The sequence below is a fragment of the Meriones unguiculatus genome, chromosome X, assembly GCF_030254825.1.
Source record: "Meriones unguiculatus strain TT.TT164.6M chromosome X, Bangor_MerUng_6.1, whole genome shotgun sequence".
NCBI classification, from domain to species: Eukaryota; Metazoa; Chordata; class Mammalia; order Rodentia; family Muridae; genus Meriones; species Meriones unguiculatus.
Genome location: NC_083369.1, coordinates 59578325 through 59594392, shown reverse-complemented (window position 1 = coordinate 59594392; position 16068 = coordinate 59578325). Strand labels below are relative to the sequence as shown.

Below are 16068 nucleotides of genomic sequence, written 5' to 3'. Positions count from 1 at the left end.
CACCTCATGATTGAATGTTTAGAGGCTTAATATCATGCAACCACAGCTGCTGTGAGCCATGAATTTCATGTCCCTTAAAACAATATTTCAGGAGAGCACTGGCTGCCCCAGAAGACCCAGAGGACCCAGAGGACCCAGAGGACGCAGGTTCAATTTTCAGCCTTTACATGGAGAGATCAGTTGCCCTCTTCTGGGTTCTTACGGTACCAAACACACATGGTTTACAGACATACCTGCAGGCAAAACACTCGTGCACATAAAATTTAAAAGGGGGAAAACACAAAAGAGGTATTTTACAGCTTCCTTACCCATCATCTATTTCTTTCACTACCAACCCCTTTCTGCAACCCCTTAATCTTAGAGGGAGTGGTATTGGTGGGCTTAACTAAGGTTGGTTTTAGTTCTTTTTCATTTCTTTAAATTTACCTTTATTTAAGAACAAAATGAGTGACTCACAATCAACAGCATCTCTGAACTTTATCTCCCTGCCCCTTTTGTGCTTTCGATCCCTCCTCAGGAATGAACTTAATCCCAAAACTCCAGGTCCTCTGGAATTTTACCCCCTTTCCCTTGCCTAGGCTCACCTCATCCCCAGGCAGGGATGGAGCCTCAGTTTGGATTCATGGAAGAGCCTGGAGCAGTGACAGGAACAGAGTTAAGGCTTTGCTCTCAGAAAAAGATACTCAAGAGTAGAGCGGTGAAACAGAACCACACTTGGACCACATTGTTCTCCAGCCCAAGCTGCTTGGCAAGGATGCTGATATGCTACAGGGTGGGGTTGGGGCACTGCAGAAACATGTTCGCCAGGTTCTCAATGCTACTCTGCTTTCTCTTGCGGGACTGCACCAGAGTCTCTGCTTTGCCTCTCTCCTGAAGGTTCTCATTGCTCTCGGATTCCACCACCCCCTTCTCCAGCAGGAGCCACAGTTTATGCATGTTCTTGAAGTTGAACTGCAAGGCCTCAAAGTGGCAGATAGTTGTCTGCCTGAATACGTTTCCAAAGAGAAAGCCCAGGGTCAGTCCCACATTGCCTGAATGCACCCCAAGGTGATTCTCGTCTACTCAGTAGCTTAGCAAACTGTTCTAGTTCCTTCAGCAAGGCTTTCATATCCTGGAACTCCTCAGGACTTTTTTCCACCTTCTCCAACTTCATTGCACTGGGGCAGACCATACAGGGCCCAGGGGAAGGTCCCTCTGAGATGAATCCACTCTTGCTCCTGCCTGGCCCTCAGGCTGCAAAGTCTCCAAACCAACGTGGGGCACTAGGCCCAGTCCATCCTGAGGTCATCCCTCCATAGAACTCATATTGCGGGGAACATGCAGAGATCCCCCACAACTCTGAGCCAAGTCCAATGCCTGGCCTGATCCCAGGCACACCTGGAAGCCCTTAGAAGCTTATTCAGGTTCGAGGGTCCACCCAGCCTGGCCCCAGCCCCCCTGACTGATCAATTTCAGAGAGTAAGAAGGTGAAGTCTAAATCCAGGGTCCAGCCATGGGGAAGGTGGGCACCTCAAGCCAGGGACCTGGTGGAAGAAAGGCTCACCTAGGGACTCTAATTTTAGTTCTTATTTGTATTTTATTTGTTTGTCCTGTTTAGAGGCTTTTTGCTTATTTATTGAGTTAAAGTTTTCTTGTAGTAATAGTGAGAAAAGAAGTATGGTCATAATGTATGTTTACAGAAGGAAACTTCCATTACCTAAGTACACATTGTATACCAAGGAGAATAAGCAAGTAGTTCCGCCATTGTGTCTGTAGCACCTACTACCTCAGTAACTTCATGCAGTGCTTGATATGCATTGACTCCAACTTTCTCAGTGGTCCTATAAATCGGCATTAATAAGTCTGTAGTATACTAGCTAAAAATGAGTGTCTCTTCTTGTGGCCCACACCTTCTCTGGTTTTGATTACATGACTTGCTTTTGTCAACAAGAAAATTGCAAATATAAGTAAATAAAATATAAGTAAATAGAAATATAAGTAAATAGAAATTGTTCTTATATCCACCACCAGAGGAACCAACCTTCAATGTTCCATTGAATGATGAACGAAACATGGCACAGTTATTGTCATCAACCCTACCAATTCCAAGCATCCACTTTATATATGACTTAGGTTATGGACTTCCTTCTGGGAAAAATTTATAAGTAAACACAGATGGCATTCATGAACCAAATAGTTCCAATCAAGCCTACCCAAATCACCAACCTGCAAAACCATGAACAAACACATGGCTGTCAGGCACTACATTTTGAGGTTTTATATTATGCAGCAAATATCTCTTGATAAAAGTGTGTATTTCCTCCACTCAACAGGGGAGCTAAACAGATGCAGAGACTTGCAGGCAAACTTTGGTCAGAGGGAAGGTAGTCTTATGGAGGAAGTGGGGGATAGAAAGACCTGGAGAGGATAGGATCTCCACAAGGAGACCAGCAAAGCCAAAAATCTGGGCCCTGGAAGGCCTGCAGAGACTGATGCATCAACGAAGGACCATGCATGAAGAGGACATAGACTCCCTGCTGAGATGTAGTTGAAAGGCAGCTCAGTCTCCATGTGGGTTTCCTAGTAAGGTGAGCAGGGGCTGTCTCTGACCTGAACTTGGCTGCCTGCTCTTTGATCACTTCTACCTGGTGGTGAGCACTTGATGGGCCACAGAGTAAGAGGATCCAAACAGTTAGGATCCAAACAGATCCTAATGAGACTTGATAGGTTAGGGTTAGACAGTAAGGGAGGAGGACTCTCCATTTCAGTGGACTAGGGGAGGGTGATAGGGAGGAAAATGGTAGGGAGGGACCAGGAGGAAATGAGAGAGGGGCTACAATCAGGATAAAGAGTGAATAAATTATAAAAATTAAAAATTTTTAAATTAAAAAATATAAAAGTGACTATTTCACAAAGATGAATTCCTGGTATCCACATAAAAATCCATTGGTAGTGGCTCATGTTTATACTACCAGGTCTGGAGAGATGAGGACAGAAGGATATGTAAGATGTGCTGGTCTCCCAGTCTGGTAGAATCGTTAGGATACATTTAGTGATGGGGAAATAAGAATGTTCTCAAAATTGAGATTACTTTTAGTCAGTACTCTTCAGGGTGAAGTCATCAGAGGGTAAGAGAAGGAAGAAAAGGAAGAAGGGAAAAGTCAAAGGAGAGAGGAAGAAGAGTTCATCTTAGATAGTGTCTCCAAAATCCTCAAAGAAAGGATAGTAGAAGAGAGATGGGCAGAGTTGGCTGTCCAGTTAAGTTAGTAGTAAAATAAAAATGTCTGCTATTTAAAAAAAAAAAAAAAGGATAGATTAACAGTGGGTCAGGGCATGACGAAGCAAAGGTATGCCAAATACAGAAAAGAGACCAACTACAACAATGATATAGACTCTAAGCTGGGGTATAAATTATGTAGAGAACAGTGATGAACTAAGACAGAAATAAAAATGTGGTAGGAGGCAATGGATCAGGAATCTAGCCTGAGAGAGTTCTGTGACTACAGTAAGGGAGGTTGAGGTTTCCAAAATAATGCAATTTCTGGTGAATAAAGGATTTAATTCATAACATGGAAAATGAGATATGGTGGAGAATGAAAAAATTATCAGTGAAAGCCTACCACAGAAGGCCTCTGAAAGACTCTACCTAGCAGTGTATCAAAGCAGATACTGAGACTCATAACCAAAACTTTGGCAGAGTGCAGGGAATCATTTGAAAGAAGGGGGAGTTAGTATGACCTGGAGAGGACAGGAGCTCCACAAGGACCAAATATATCTGGGCACAGGGTTCTTTTATGAGACTGTTTCTCCAACCAAGGACCATGTATGGATATAACCCAGAACCCTCTGCTCTGATGTAGCCCATGGTAGTTCAGTATCCAAGTAGGTACCCTAGTAAGGGGAAGAGGGAGTATTTCTGACATGAACTCAATGGCTGGCTCTTTGACCTCCCCCCCCCCCCAGGGAGGAACAGTCCTGCTAGGCCACAGAGGAGGAATTTGCAGTCAGTCCTGAAGATACCTGATAAACCAGGGTCAGATGAAAGAGGAGGAGGTCCTCCCCAATCAATGGACTTGGAAAGGGGCAGGGAGGAGGTGAAGGAGGGAGGGTGGGATTGGGAGAGAATGAGGGAGCTGGAAATAGCTGGGATACAGAGTTAATAAACTGTAACTAATATTAAAAAAAGAAACATACAAATCAGGGAAGTTAAAAGCTATAAAGAAGAAGGGTCATCTATGTGAGTGTTGAAGTCACCAAGGATGGAGATCAAAATCTGGATGGAAAGAGTGTCAAAGCCTAGAGGGAAAACTCCCCCAAGAGAATATCTACAAGTTCCTTGAGCTGCTGGTTGATAAGGAAATCAGGACACAGACCCCAGACACTCTGGAGCTCTATCCTTCCTCTCAGTTCTTCAGCAGGATACATAGGGCAGCCCTGCTCTCTTGCCCCAAACCCTCAAAATCATCCATTCAGGGACAATTCTCTAAAGTTTTATTCACATCATTTTTTCGAATAAAGGTCTCATTGTGAAAGTAAAGATTTGAAATTATTGACATCATGATGTAGAAGTTCTTAAAAAATGGTGAAAGGGAGAGGGAGAAAGCAAGTCATAAACCAGGTCTTTAATAAATGAGAAGAAATAACCAAGAAGTTAGAAGATGATAGAAATTGAAAAAGATAGAGAGGAGAGCACATTTTGCAGAAAAGAACAAAGCCATATTTCAGCAGCTTTAGTCATAATAGCCAGAACCTGGAAACAACCCAGATGCCCCTCAACTGAGGAATGGATACAGAAATCGTGGTACATTTACACAATGGAATACTACTCAGTAATTAAAAACAAGGAAATCATGAAATTTGTAGGCAAATGGTGGGATCTAGGAAAGATCATCCTGAGTGAGGTATCCAAGAAGCAGAAAGACACAGATGGGATATACTCACTATAAGTGGATATTAGACATATAATATAGGATAAACATACTAAAATCTGTACACCTAAACAAGGTAAGCAGGAAGCAGGACCAATGGTAAGATGATCAATCCTCTCTTAGAAAGGCAAACAGGATGGACAAGGGAAGAGGGTGAAAACAGGAAACAGGACAGGAACCTACATCAGAGGGCCTCTGAATGAGTTTACCCAGCAGTATATCAAAGCAGATGTTGAGGCTCATAGCCAAGTTTTGTGCAGAGTGCAATGAATCTTATGAAAGAAGGGAGAGATAGAAAAACCTGGAAGGGACAGGAACTCCACAAGAACAACTGAATCAAGAAATCTGGGCACAGGGGTCTTTTCTGAGACTGATACTACAAACAAAAACCATTCATTGAGATAACCTAGAACCTCTGCACAGATGTAGCCCATGGTAGTTCAGTATCCAAGTGGGTTACCTAGTAAGGGGAACGGGGACTGTCTGTGACATGAATGACATGAACTCAGTGGCTGGCTCCTTGATCACTTCCCCCTGAGTGGGGGTGCAGACTTACCAGGTCACAGAGGAAGACAATGCAGCCAGTCCTGATGAGCCCTGATAAGCTAAGGTCAGATGGAAGGGGAAGAGGACCTCCCTTATCAGTGGACTTGGAGATGAGGAAGGGAGTGGGGATTGGGAGGGACTGAGGGAGGAGGTTATAGCTGGAATACAAAGTGAATAAACTGTAATTAATATAAAAATAAAAATTAAAAATTAAAAAAACCCTGATACTAAAAGGAACAGTAAAAGACTCAACCTCATCTCCAGTTTGGTACATGTCCAAGAATATTACTGTTAAGATCAAAAGCAGAGGATGTAAGGATATAGTGACTTTGGCCATCAAATATAGGAATTTCTAGAAGGTGCAGCAAGAAATTGGAATAATGTCCTTTATGTCTAATTGAAGTGTGAATAGAATGGTGTGAAGGGTGAACAATGGCCAGGGAAGCTTAGGAGGTAAAGCACAATGGAATTAGTTATATATATATATATATATATATATATATGTGGTTTCACTGTGGTATGCAAACCAGCATGGAAATTTCTCTTTTTTTTTTTTTAGCTTTTCCACATTAATTTATTTATTTATATATCCAAACTACTGTATCCTACTCCAGATTTCCAATCTTAATAATTACAGGGAGCTTCAAAATCAGTTATTTTTTAATTACTTTGTTTATTGAAAATAGACTCTTCTCATACAATATACTTTTTTTGTTTCAGTACACATTATTTATTTATTTATTTATTTATTATAATTTATTCACTTTTTATCCCAGCTGTAGTCCCCTTCCTCGTGCCTTCCCAATCCAGCCCTCTCTCTTTCTTCTCCCCCTATGCCCCTCTCCCAGTCCACTGATAGAGGAGGTCCTCCTCCTCTTCTATCTGACCTTAGCCTATCAGGTCTCCTCAGGACTGGCTGCATTGTCTTCCTCTGTGGCCTGGCAAGGATGCTCCCCACTCAGGGGTAAATGATCAAAGAGCCAGCCACTGAGTTCATGTCATCTTGGATCTCCCCATACAATATATTTTTATTACAGTCTCCCTCCTTCTAGTCCTCCCAGTCCCTGGTTCTTATCTCCTAGAAGCCTGTTCTTTTCTAATGAGACACAGTAAAGGGGTGGATCCACAGAGGAGAGGAGATGGAAGGGGAATTTCTGTCTTCTTGCCTCAGCTTCCCAAGGTTGGGATTCACAGGCATACATTCTCATGCCCTGCCGAATTAGTCTGGAATACTCTTAGAAGAGGTTCGTCGGTTAACTTTAGAATCGAGGCTAAAACTTTTCATTCAATGATGGTCTTCATTTGTAAGATAACTACTTTTTTGGCCTATGTAAGACAATATGAGATTCATTGATTTAGGAATCCTATGGCAATAGGGTCATAGTGCACAGGGCAGCAGTTCTTTTAAGGCTGACACAGTGAGGTGGTGACAGTTACCTGCCAAAGACAGCTTCTCAGGCTTCACTTGATGAGTCATCTGGTGGTAGCATCAGCTATGCCTTTGTTTTCACACTTAGTATGATTTGAACCAGATTTTTTTCTGTCATAACACAGCCATTGAAAATACTGATATGCCTTCTCTCTAAATCGTAGATCCCTCTCCTTAATGGGGGCAGCTTTATGTTGACAAGGGCCAATGGTAAATATATACAGAGGGAAAATATAGAAACAACTCGTTCTGCATCATCTTCAGGATCATCTGTAGGGAAAATTGTCAGAATATATGAAGCCCAACAATTTGCTTCCTATGTCGATTAGCTGGCCACTGTCAGAACTGTCCTTCCGTACTAGGCTGATTTAGAGCAGCCTAGTGCCCTAGCTAGTGAATGCATGATTTTTAAGTCCCTAAAGCGCAATGTAAAGCCACAGCATTGTTTCAGTTTAGGACTGGACTCTCAGAAGAAGGGAGCACAACAATATCCAAGTCTGTTATCAAATACAGTTGATAACATTCACTCATCAGGAGCAGTCACTTCTTCCTTAATCTTTAATTCTTCCTTTCTGTTTTCTGGACTACCATATCCCAAGGCATCTGGTCATATATTAATAAAAGTGAAGATGAACATACCATAAACCTTAGAACTGTAGCACAGCTAACAAACTGTCAAGTAATAATTATGCTACTGGTCTGGGAACACATTTTGAGGCCCAGTGTACTGAACTGGCATTGTATCTCCATTTGTGCCACTTGCTAAATAACTCCTCTTCCTGGAACAGATCTTATTCATTGAAAGTAGGTGGACACTAAATTGCCCTAGGAGAGATATATATCTCCAAACCTACCCCCTCTCAATCTATCCATCTGCCAATTGCACCACTGTCTTACCATCACTGAGACTTAGAATCACTCTCCTCTTCAGTTCCTGTCTAAATAGTCATCTAGTCATTCCCAATACACACTTCATGTCTTTCCTCCCCTTCTTTAATTTTAACATTTTGGTTCAGAACCATAATTTCAATCTCTCTTCCTCTAACCAATACAGTGTACAAAAACTGAGCTCCATAGCTTTACACAATTCAACATTCAGTGCTGCTTTAATATGTAAAAAACAAAACAAAAAACAAAAAAAACCTTATAAGCCTTTACAAAACTATACTCCAATGGGCCTACATTCTGTCATAATCACTGGTCTTCCAACATATTTTCTGCTTCTCTAATAGCTAACTCCACTTCCTTTCTAATGGCTCTGGAGATGTGATCCGCACAAACATCTACATGGGTAACATATGAGCTACATGATAAAAATCTATTCCAGAACCCCTCAGACATTCTGAATCAAAACATTCAATAGCCAAGCCTAGGATTCTGTACTGTTATCTAGCTGGACAAGGTATACACACAGTAAAGCTGGAGAACCACACCTACAGTCTAGTGCGTGAGTACATTCTAATATCAACTCACTCTATGTTATCTATCACTGGGCTGCAAATAATTCCTGAATTTAAAAGCTGGAAACAACATACATTATACATCACTGTCACTATGGGTTTAAAAGAGGGGCATAGATTAAGTGTATCCTTTGGCTCAGGATCCCTGGATGACTGGAATTGAGTTGTTAGTCCAATCTCCTGTTCTCTCAACACACAAGTGCAAGATCTGCAACCTTCTTAGGTGGGCATTAGAAGGATTCAATTCCTCATAGGCTGTTGAACTGATGGCTTCAGATCCTCACCAGCTGTCCATAAGTAACCTTGTTTCCATATCATGTGTTCCTCTCCACAGGACAGTTCACAATAATGGCTACTTATTTCATGTTTCATTATCATGAGCAAGCAAGTAGAGCTAGGATGAAAAGGAGCAGTAAAAAAGTCACAATTCCTTACAACCTGTGAATAAAAATCAACATGCCATTGTTTTTGCTGTAGTATCTTTGCTAGAAAAAAGAAACTATGTAAATCACATGTGTAATGGAGGAATGGGATTTCACAAAAATGTGACTATCAGAAGGTAGGGATCATTGGAATCCTCTTCAGAAGTTGGCTGCCTTGGCAGTCACAACATCTAATGTACACATTTGCCCATGTTCTTGCTTTAACCAGCTACTACAGAATTATAAACAACAGTAATCTGGTTGACAATAAAACAATACATAATTGCACAGTTACCCTATCCTGGCTCCTTACTGTACTAAAGTCTCTGGTTTTAGCGAAAAAGAAAGCAATTGATCAAGACCCAAAGTGGATATTTGGGAGCTTCTGACAAACAAATATTCATCAGTTTAGCTAGTTTTCAACCATGCTGCAGATTAGAATATCTAGGGAGCCTTTTCTAGCAACATATTAGTGCAAAGAGTACCACTGTAAACAATCAAAACCAGAATTTCTGATGCCATGGAAAGAAAATCAGCATTTTTAAAATACCTCTTGGTGGCTCAGTAAATATTAGTTATTAGTATGTGAGATAAAAGCAGTAGAACATGGTAGTTGAAAGTACAAGTACATCTAAGAAAACTAAAACCACTTTTTCTCTATATGTGGAATCTAAAACAATTAAACTCATAGATGCAGAATAGACCAATGACTGTTGGTCAAATGTCACAAAGGTTCACCTGGATAGAAGTAATAAGTACTTTTAGTATCCAAAAAAAGGTATTTAAGGACTGAGGAAGAACATATCAACTGGTTCACAAAGGTTCAACTGGATAGAAGAAATAAATAATTTTTTATACTAAAATACATTTGGTACAAAAAAAGGTATTTAAGGACCAAGGAAGAGCGCATCAACTGGTTATCCAATACCAAACAGTTGGCCCTGAAAACATACATATGAGTAACATGATACAGATTTATCAGGTTATATTAAGAAAAAATATATATATACGTATATAGTGTGTGCATGTAATAACAATTAATGAGAATAGGGCACAAATTTTAAATAGAGCAGAGATATGTCAACTTGACACAAGCTATACTCATCTTAGAGGAAGAAACCTCAATTGACAAAATATCTCCATAAGACTAAGATGCAGGCAAGCCTGCAAGGCATTTTCTTAATTAATGATTAATGTGGGAGGGCTCAGCCCAGTAAGGGTGGTACAACCCTGGGCTGGTAGTCTGGAGATCCATAAGAAATCAGGCTAAGCAACTATAAAGAATAAGCCACTAAACAGCACCCCTCCACAGCCTCTTCATCAACTCCTGACTCTGGGTTTCTGCCCTATTTGAGTTCTTTCCCTGACTTCCATCTATGATGGATTGTTACCTTGAAGTATAAACAAAATAAACTCTTTCCTCCCCAAGTTGCTTTTGATTATCGTGTTTCATCACATCAATAGTAATCCTAACTAAGACAGGGCTTGGAGGGAGAAAAAGAAATGGGAGAAGATAAAATTATATTGTAATCTCAAAAAAGAAAAGAAAAAAATTAAAGTATTTAAGTTAATGGACATATTAATTGGATATAAACATAACATCACTGAGACTGAGTACACTTGGAATTATATACAGTTATGATTCATCAAAATACAAAATATGAAAAGAAACCAACTTCAAATTAAAAACTAAGTACAAAGCACATACACTAAATTAGGACCAAATCCCAGATCTCAGACAAACTGTTAATGGGGCCTTAAACAAGTTATTGGTCTTCAGTTTCCTTGTCTGTGGAGTAGGGACTGCAATGACAATGTAGATAGAGGCTTTGTGAAAGGGCTACTTTAGTGAGTATTTATAGGGTCCCAGGCACAGTGTAAACACTCAATAAAGGTTGGGTACCACTGTTAGTCCTTCATACCTGAATTTGAGATTAACCAGCAACTACTACTAAGGACAATGAAACAGAGTTAGGGTTTGTAGTAAAGAGACTGAAATGATGATGGACAGCAGACAGTAATGAAAAAGTTTAAAAGTGCTTTCTGTTTGGCTGGATTTTTGTTTGAGACAAAAACTATCTGTGGAGCCCTGGCTGGCCTGGATCTTGCTATGTAGACCAGGCTGGCCTCAAACTTGTTGAAATCCTCTCCTTACTTAAGCACTGAGATCTCAGGCATGCACCAAAATACCTGGATTTTATGTGGTTTGTTTCCTTTTGTGAGTTTTGGGACAGGGTTTATATGTGTATCCCAAGATTATCTGAAACTCACTATGTAAGCCAGGCTCCAAATTCATAGCAATGCCTGGCCTCAGCCTCCTTGGTGCTGGGATTATAGCAATGTACCATTGCTTCTGAATCTTTAAAGTGCTTTTGAAAGCTAAAATAAACATTGGAAGTTTGCTTGCTCTAGAGAATGGCTTAAGAGCCCACGGAATTTAACCATTCAATCTGCCACATGCAAGTACTCTGGGAACCCACCTTATAAACCCAAATCCCTGCAGCCCATCAATGTGACCAAGATGATATGTTAATTGTGTCCTTAAACATTCAAAATAATTAAGGCACTAAAAATAATAGTTCCATGGATATGACTGACCTTGAAAATGACAGATTTGACAAGTAATGGAAGCAGAAATAACAGTGCAGGAGTAGCATTGCTGTTCTACCTCTTCTTGCTTGGCCTTTGACAAGGTAATCACAACACATGAAGAAGAGTTGCATTTTGAGCAGGTTGGGGAAATCAAACTTTAATGACCACAAGACTTGGAAAGAAGAGAAGAGCAAGAGTCCGTCTTCAGCTTCCCCGATACTGGGGTCCTGCAAGCCTCGGCAAGAATCACTGATAATTAGTGATAAGAAAGTTGGTCTTTAATTTACTAATAAAAGCTGGGAGACAGAAGACAGCAAGAGCTCAAGGAAGTCACACTCATGTTTTAATTATCTATGTACTCTCACCTCAGGAGGCTGACCATAGCATCTCTCAGATTATCTAAAAAGAAAATTCTAATCTCCAGAAAACTTCCCCATGCCTCTGCCCATGCCTCTGAATTTCCTGTTTTCAGATGAGTGTTATCAGCATACAAACTCATTTACTTTTAGCATTAATCACACACACACACACACACACACACACACACACACACACACACTGAGAAAAAAAGCTTTCAAAACAAGCATGCTGGTCTAAAACTATTTTTGTCTCACAGTCTTGCTGAAATTTTTCATAAAAGTGATCCATACACATGGTTGCTGAATTTGCATATGCTGTGGGAATTAGCCACATCAAAAAAGTTAAACTCATGTGCTTATTTAGATTTGTGAGTGTGAGTGTATTGCCTGCATATATTTCTGTACATCACATGTGTCCCTGGTGCCACAGAGACCAGGAGAGGGCATAGATCCTCTGGAGCTGTAGTAACAGATGTTTGTGAGACACCATGTCAGTACTGGGAACCAAATGCAGGTCTTCTGGAAAAACAGACAGAGCCCTTTACTACTGAGCTATCTCTCCAGGCCCCACAGCAAAATGTCAAATCCAAGCTGTTTTTATCTTATTTCCAAGAATGCCTCCAAAGCCATCTATTTCCTAATATTCTTTTGGTGCTCAGCTCAGCCAATAGGAACGTTCCCATTAAAAGTAGTAAATGAGAACCAGAAAAGTAGACATGACAAGAATGTCAAATGATTCATTCTGAGGTCAAGAGTTCAAGATCTATGCATCAGCATCACTTCTGGGAAGCTGGCAATGAGTCACATTTATTAAGGCCTTCCCCAATCAGAAAAGAGCAAGAGATAAAAATTCAGGCCAGGTAGCCCAATGTTGAGATGGCAATGGGTGTTACGGAAAAGAGAGAGCTGATAAGTAGTGTTAGCATCTGATTTCTTCTTCCCAGTGTCCACAAAAGAGAAGGTAGCACTAGTTTTCTAATTTGCTGCTTCTCCAAGTTGAATGAGCATACAGACTATTGAGTGTCTTATTAAAGTCCAAATTCCTGTTAGAGAAGTTTGCAGTGAGAGCCAAGGTTCTGCATTTCTAAGAAGTTTCCAGATGCTGCCAGAAATGCTTGCCCATACACCCGCACTTTATATAGCAATAGTCTACAAGTTCAACAACCTAAGTCCCAAAGTTCAAAGCTGTCCTGTTCCCTGCTATGCAGCCTGTGAGCTAAGTGGGATTTGTTAATCCCAAAGATGGGAGACAAGGACATTGGCCACTTCTAGGAAACCAAAGAGGTGTTCCAGAAAAGATGAGATCATTACGAACAAAAGACTCAGCCATCTCCCAATTCTCTGACAAAAAACAAAGCACCGAATTCCTCACAGAGCTGCGGAAATCTAGAGAAGAAAATTTGGAAAAGAAAGGGAGCACAAAGGAGAAAAAAGAATAGAGGCCAGCCTCTCTGTAGTCTCTTATAAAGACACTAAACCTATCTGTTCAGGACATCAATAATATCCTCATTTAATATTAATTACATTCTTAAAAGTTTTATCTCTTCCCATTACTATGTAACCCACTTAGACACTGAACTGCCATGGGCTACATCTGTGCAGGGGTTCTAGGTTTAATGGGAAGAGGGACTGCCTGACATAATCTGATTGGCCTGCTCTTTGATCACCTCCCCCTGAGGGGGGAGCAGCCTTACCAGGCCACAGAAGATAACAATGCAGCCACTTCTGATGAGAACTGATAGTCTAAGATCAGAAAGGAGAGGAGAACGTCCCCTATCAGTGGACTTGAGGAGGGGCATGCATGCAGAAAGGGGAGGAAGGGTGGGATTGGGAGGGGAGGAGGGAGGGGCTTATGGGGGGATACAAAGTGAATAAAGTGTAATTAATAATAATTAAAAAACCACAAAAAAATTAAAAAAATAAAAAAAGTTTTATCTCTAAACATAGTCCCAATTTAGCATTGCCTTAGTAACGTTGATGAAAATTCATACTTGCTATCCTCATTTATAACCTTGATCTTATGAGTAGCTTCAGAAAGTGAATAACTTAGGTCTGCTTACAAAGGAGAGCACAAAAAGATACCTCATCTATTGACAGGTCACTGGCTCTCAAACTGAATATCAGAATGATTCCTTTAACTGGAGGATATCTAAATCCAAGGTCCAAATGATGAATCCTTTAAGTGGCAAAGCTACATTTTTTTCTTTATCTTTTTATTAATTAAAGTTTATTCACTTTGTATCCCAGATGTGGTCCCCTCCCTGTTAGGAAATGTGTGGCTGTGAAGGTTACATGACAGGTTCACAAATCACACCACGAGACCAGTTCCACATGGGAGGTTTATTAGGGGAAGGTAAAGGGGGTCGCAGAGAGATGAGACAGAAGAGAAAGAGAGAGAGGAGGGGCTTCAGGAGTTCTCTTATAAGGTGACCCAGGCATGCACAGGTGGTTCCAGGTGACCAGCAGGTGGTCTTCTTCCTGGCTTCACAAATGCCTGATAACTAGTTTGTCAGGTCCCTTGGGGCTGGCCGTAGAGATGCCTGCTTACTGATCCCAACATTCCTCCCTTTTTGTTTTGTTAAAATGTGAGGAGCCAGGAAGGAGTGATGTTGGGAGAAGGGCATGGGGAAGATTTTTGCTCTTCAAGTTACTTCCTGCTGATTAGGGGCGTTGTCCTTCTCTGGGTACTGCTGGTCCCCACCATCGGGGTCATAGTCAGCTGGTTCTGTGGGCAGAGGTTGATAATCCTGTGGGAGTAAACTGTGGGATTAATGGTTTGGTTAGAGATTTTTTGCATTTGTTGTTGGAAGAATGTAGAGAGGAAGTTAATTAAGCAGGGTGCTAAAAGCAGAAAGACTAGCACAAGAGGTGAGAAAAGGGGCAGAATCCATTTCCATATGGGATTCTGAAAGGCCCAAGAGCTAGAGGCCTCCAGCTCTTCCTTCCATTTTTGTAAATCTGTCTGGAGTTGTTGGATTTTGTCCTTTACTATACCCGACTGGTTGACATAAAAAACAGCATTCCTCCTGGAGGAAAAGGCAGAGGCCACCTTCTTCTTCTTCAGCTGTGAGGAGATCCAATCCGCGTCGGTTTTGAAGTACTACTGCTGCCAGAGAGTCAATCTGTCCTTGGAGGGTTAGTATTGTCTGAGCCACTTTTTGAAGGTCTTGGATGAACTGGGAAGAAAGCTGATAATACAAAGTTAGTTAGGTGGCTAGTACTGGTGTTCCGGTCCCTAGAGCTGCCGTGATTCCTACAGCAGCCAGCAGGGTAAGATTTTAATTGCCCTCTTCTGCTCGGCAGCTTTTGAGTCCACAACGGGGACTGGTAGGGGCTCTCTTCGTTTATCACCCCTAGCTCAGGGAAGAGGAGTACCAAAGCACAAACTCCTAACCAACGAGCAGGCAGACGATGGTAGACCTGAGTGCCACAAAGAATCGAGATATTATTAGCAGTAGGGCATTGGGGTTGAGATGAGGTTTCAAAGATTACAGTTTTATTACAGTCTAAGGAACTTAGCATTCCTACAGAGTGTGTCCCAGATGCCTTGAAACAGCTTGCCACGCCAAAAAGGGTGATATGAGAAAGGTAAGGGGTTGTGGCAACATCAGAGTCAGGGCAGTTAGTAAATGGTGAAATGAGGTTGTTTGACAGAGTCACTGCAGAGGCTGTCAGCGGTACCTCTGACTTGGTCCCCTCTGGTACACACAGCCAGCAAGCTTTAAAATGGCCTGGTTGGGTCACATTAAGGAGCTTGTAGGCCGAGGTCAGAGTCTGAAGTAAGAGATTAAATGACAGGTTTGTGTTATTCGTAAGAGGGGATGTTAGGTAATAATCTTAGAGAAGTGTTTAATTATCTTTTCTACTTCTCCCATTCCCAGATTTGGGGTAATTGGGACATATTTTCTCTGGATACGGATAGTACTTATCAGTAGATTGGGTGTGTAGTGGAGGTAGAGTTTTCCAATGACGCCTGCTTCCCATCTGGCATCCCACGGGTCTTGGATGTGTAAGTAGAGGGTCTTTTTATACAGGTGAAGGAGCTTCTTCTGTGCTGGTGAGTGGATTTGGCAAGAATAGTATGGGTAGCCTCCATACCTGTCTGGCCATTTTTTGCAATAATCCTTTGTTTGATCAAAGAGAAAGGAAACAAAAATTCTATCAAATAAGAGAGGAGGGGTATAAGTGGGAGTGATAGCTATCTCAATCGGCTCCCCAGAGCCTCCTATAGAACAATTTGTCGACCCTATTTGGAGAGATTGTTTATTATCAATGATGGTTTCTTGAACCTCAAATCTCCATACGTAGGGATTACCTTTAACAGAAATAGGCAAGAGGGAAAGGAGGAAAAAT

At 41.3% G+C, this 16068-nt stretch overlaps 1 pseudogene; it reads right to left on the bottom strand.

Annotated features, from left to right (window-relative positions):
• Window positions 1-765: 765 nt before the first annotated feature.
• LOC110541924 (POU domain, class 5, transcription factor 1-like) lies at window positions 766-15825 on the bottom strand (annotated as a pseudogene).
• Window positions 15826-16068: the final 243 nt, after the last annotated feature.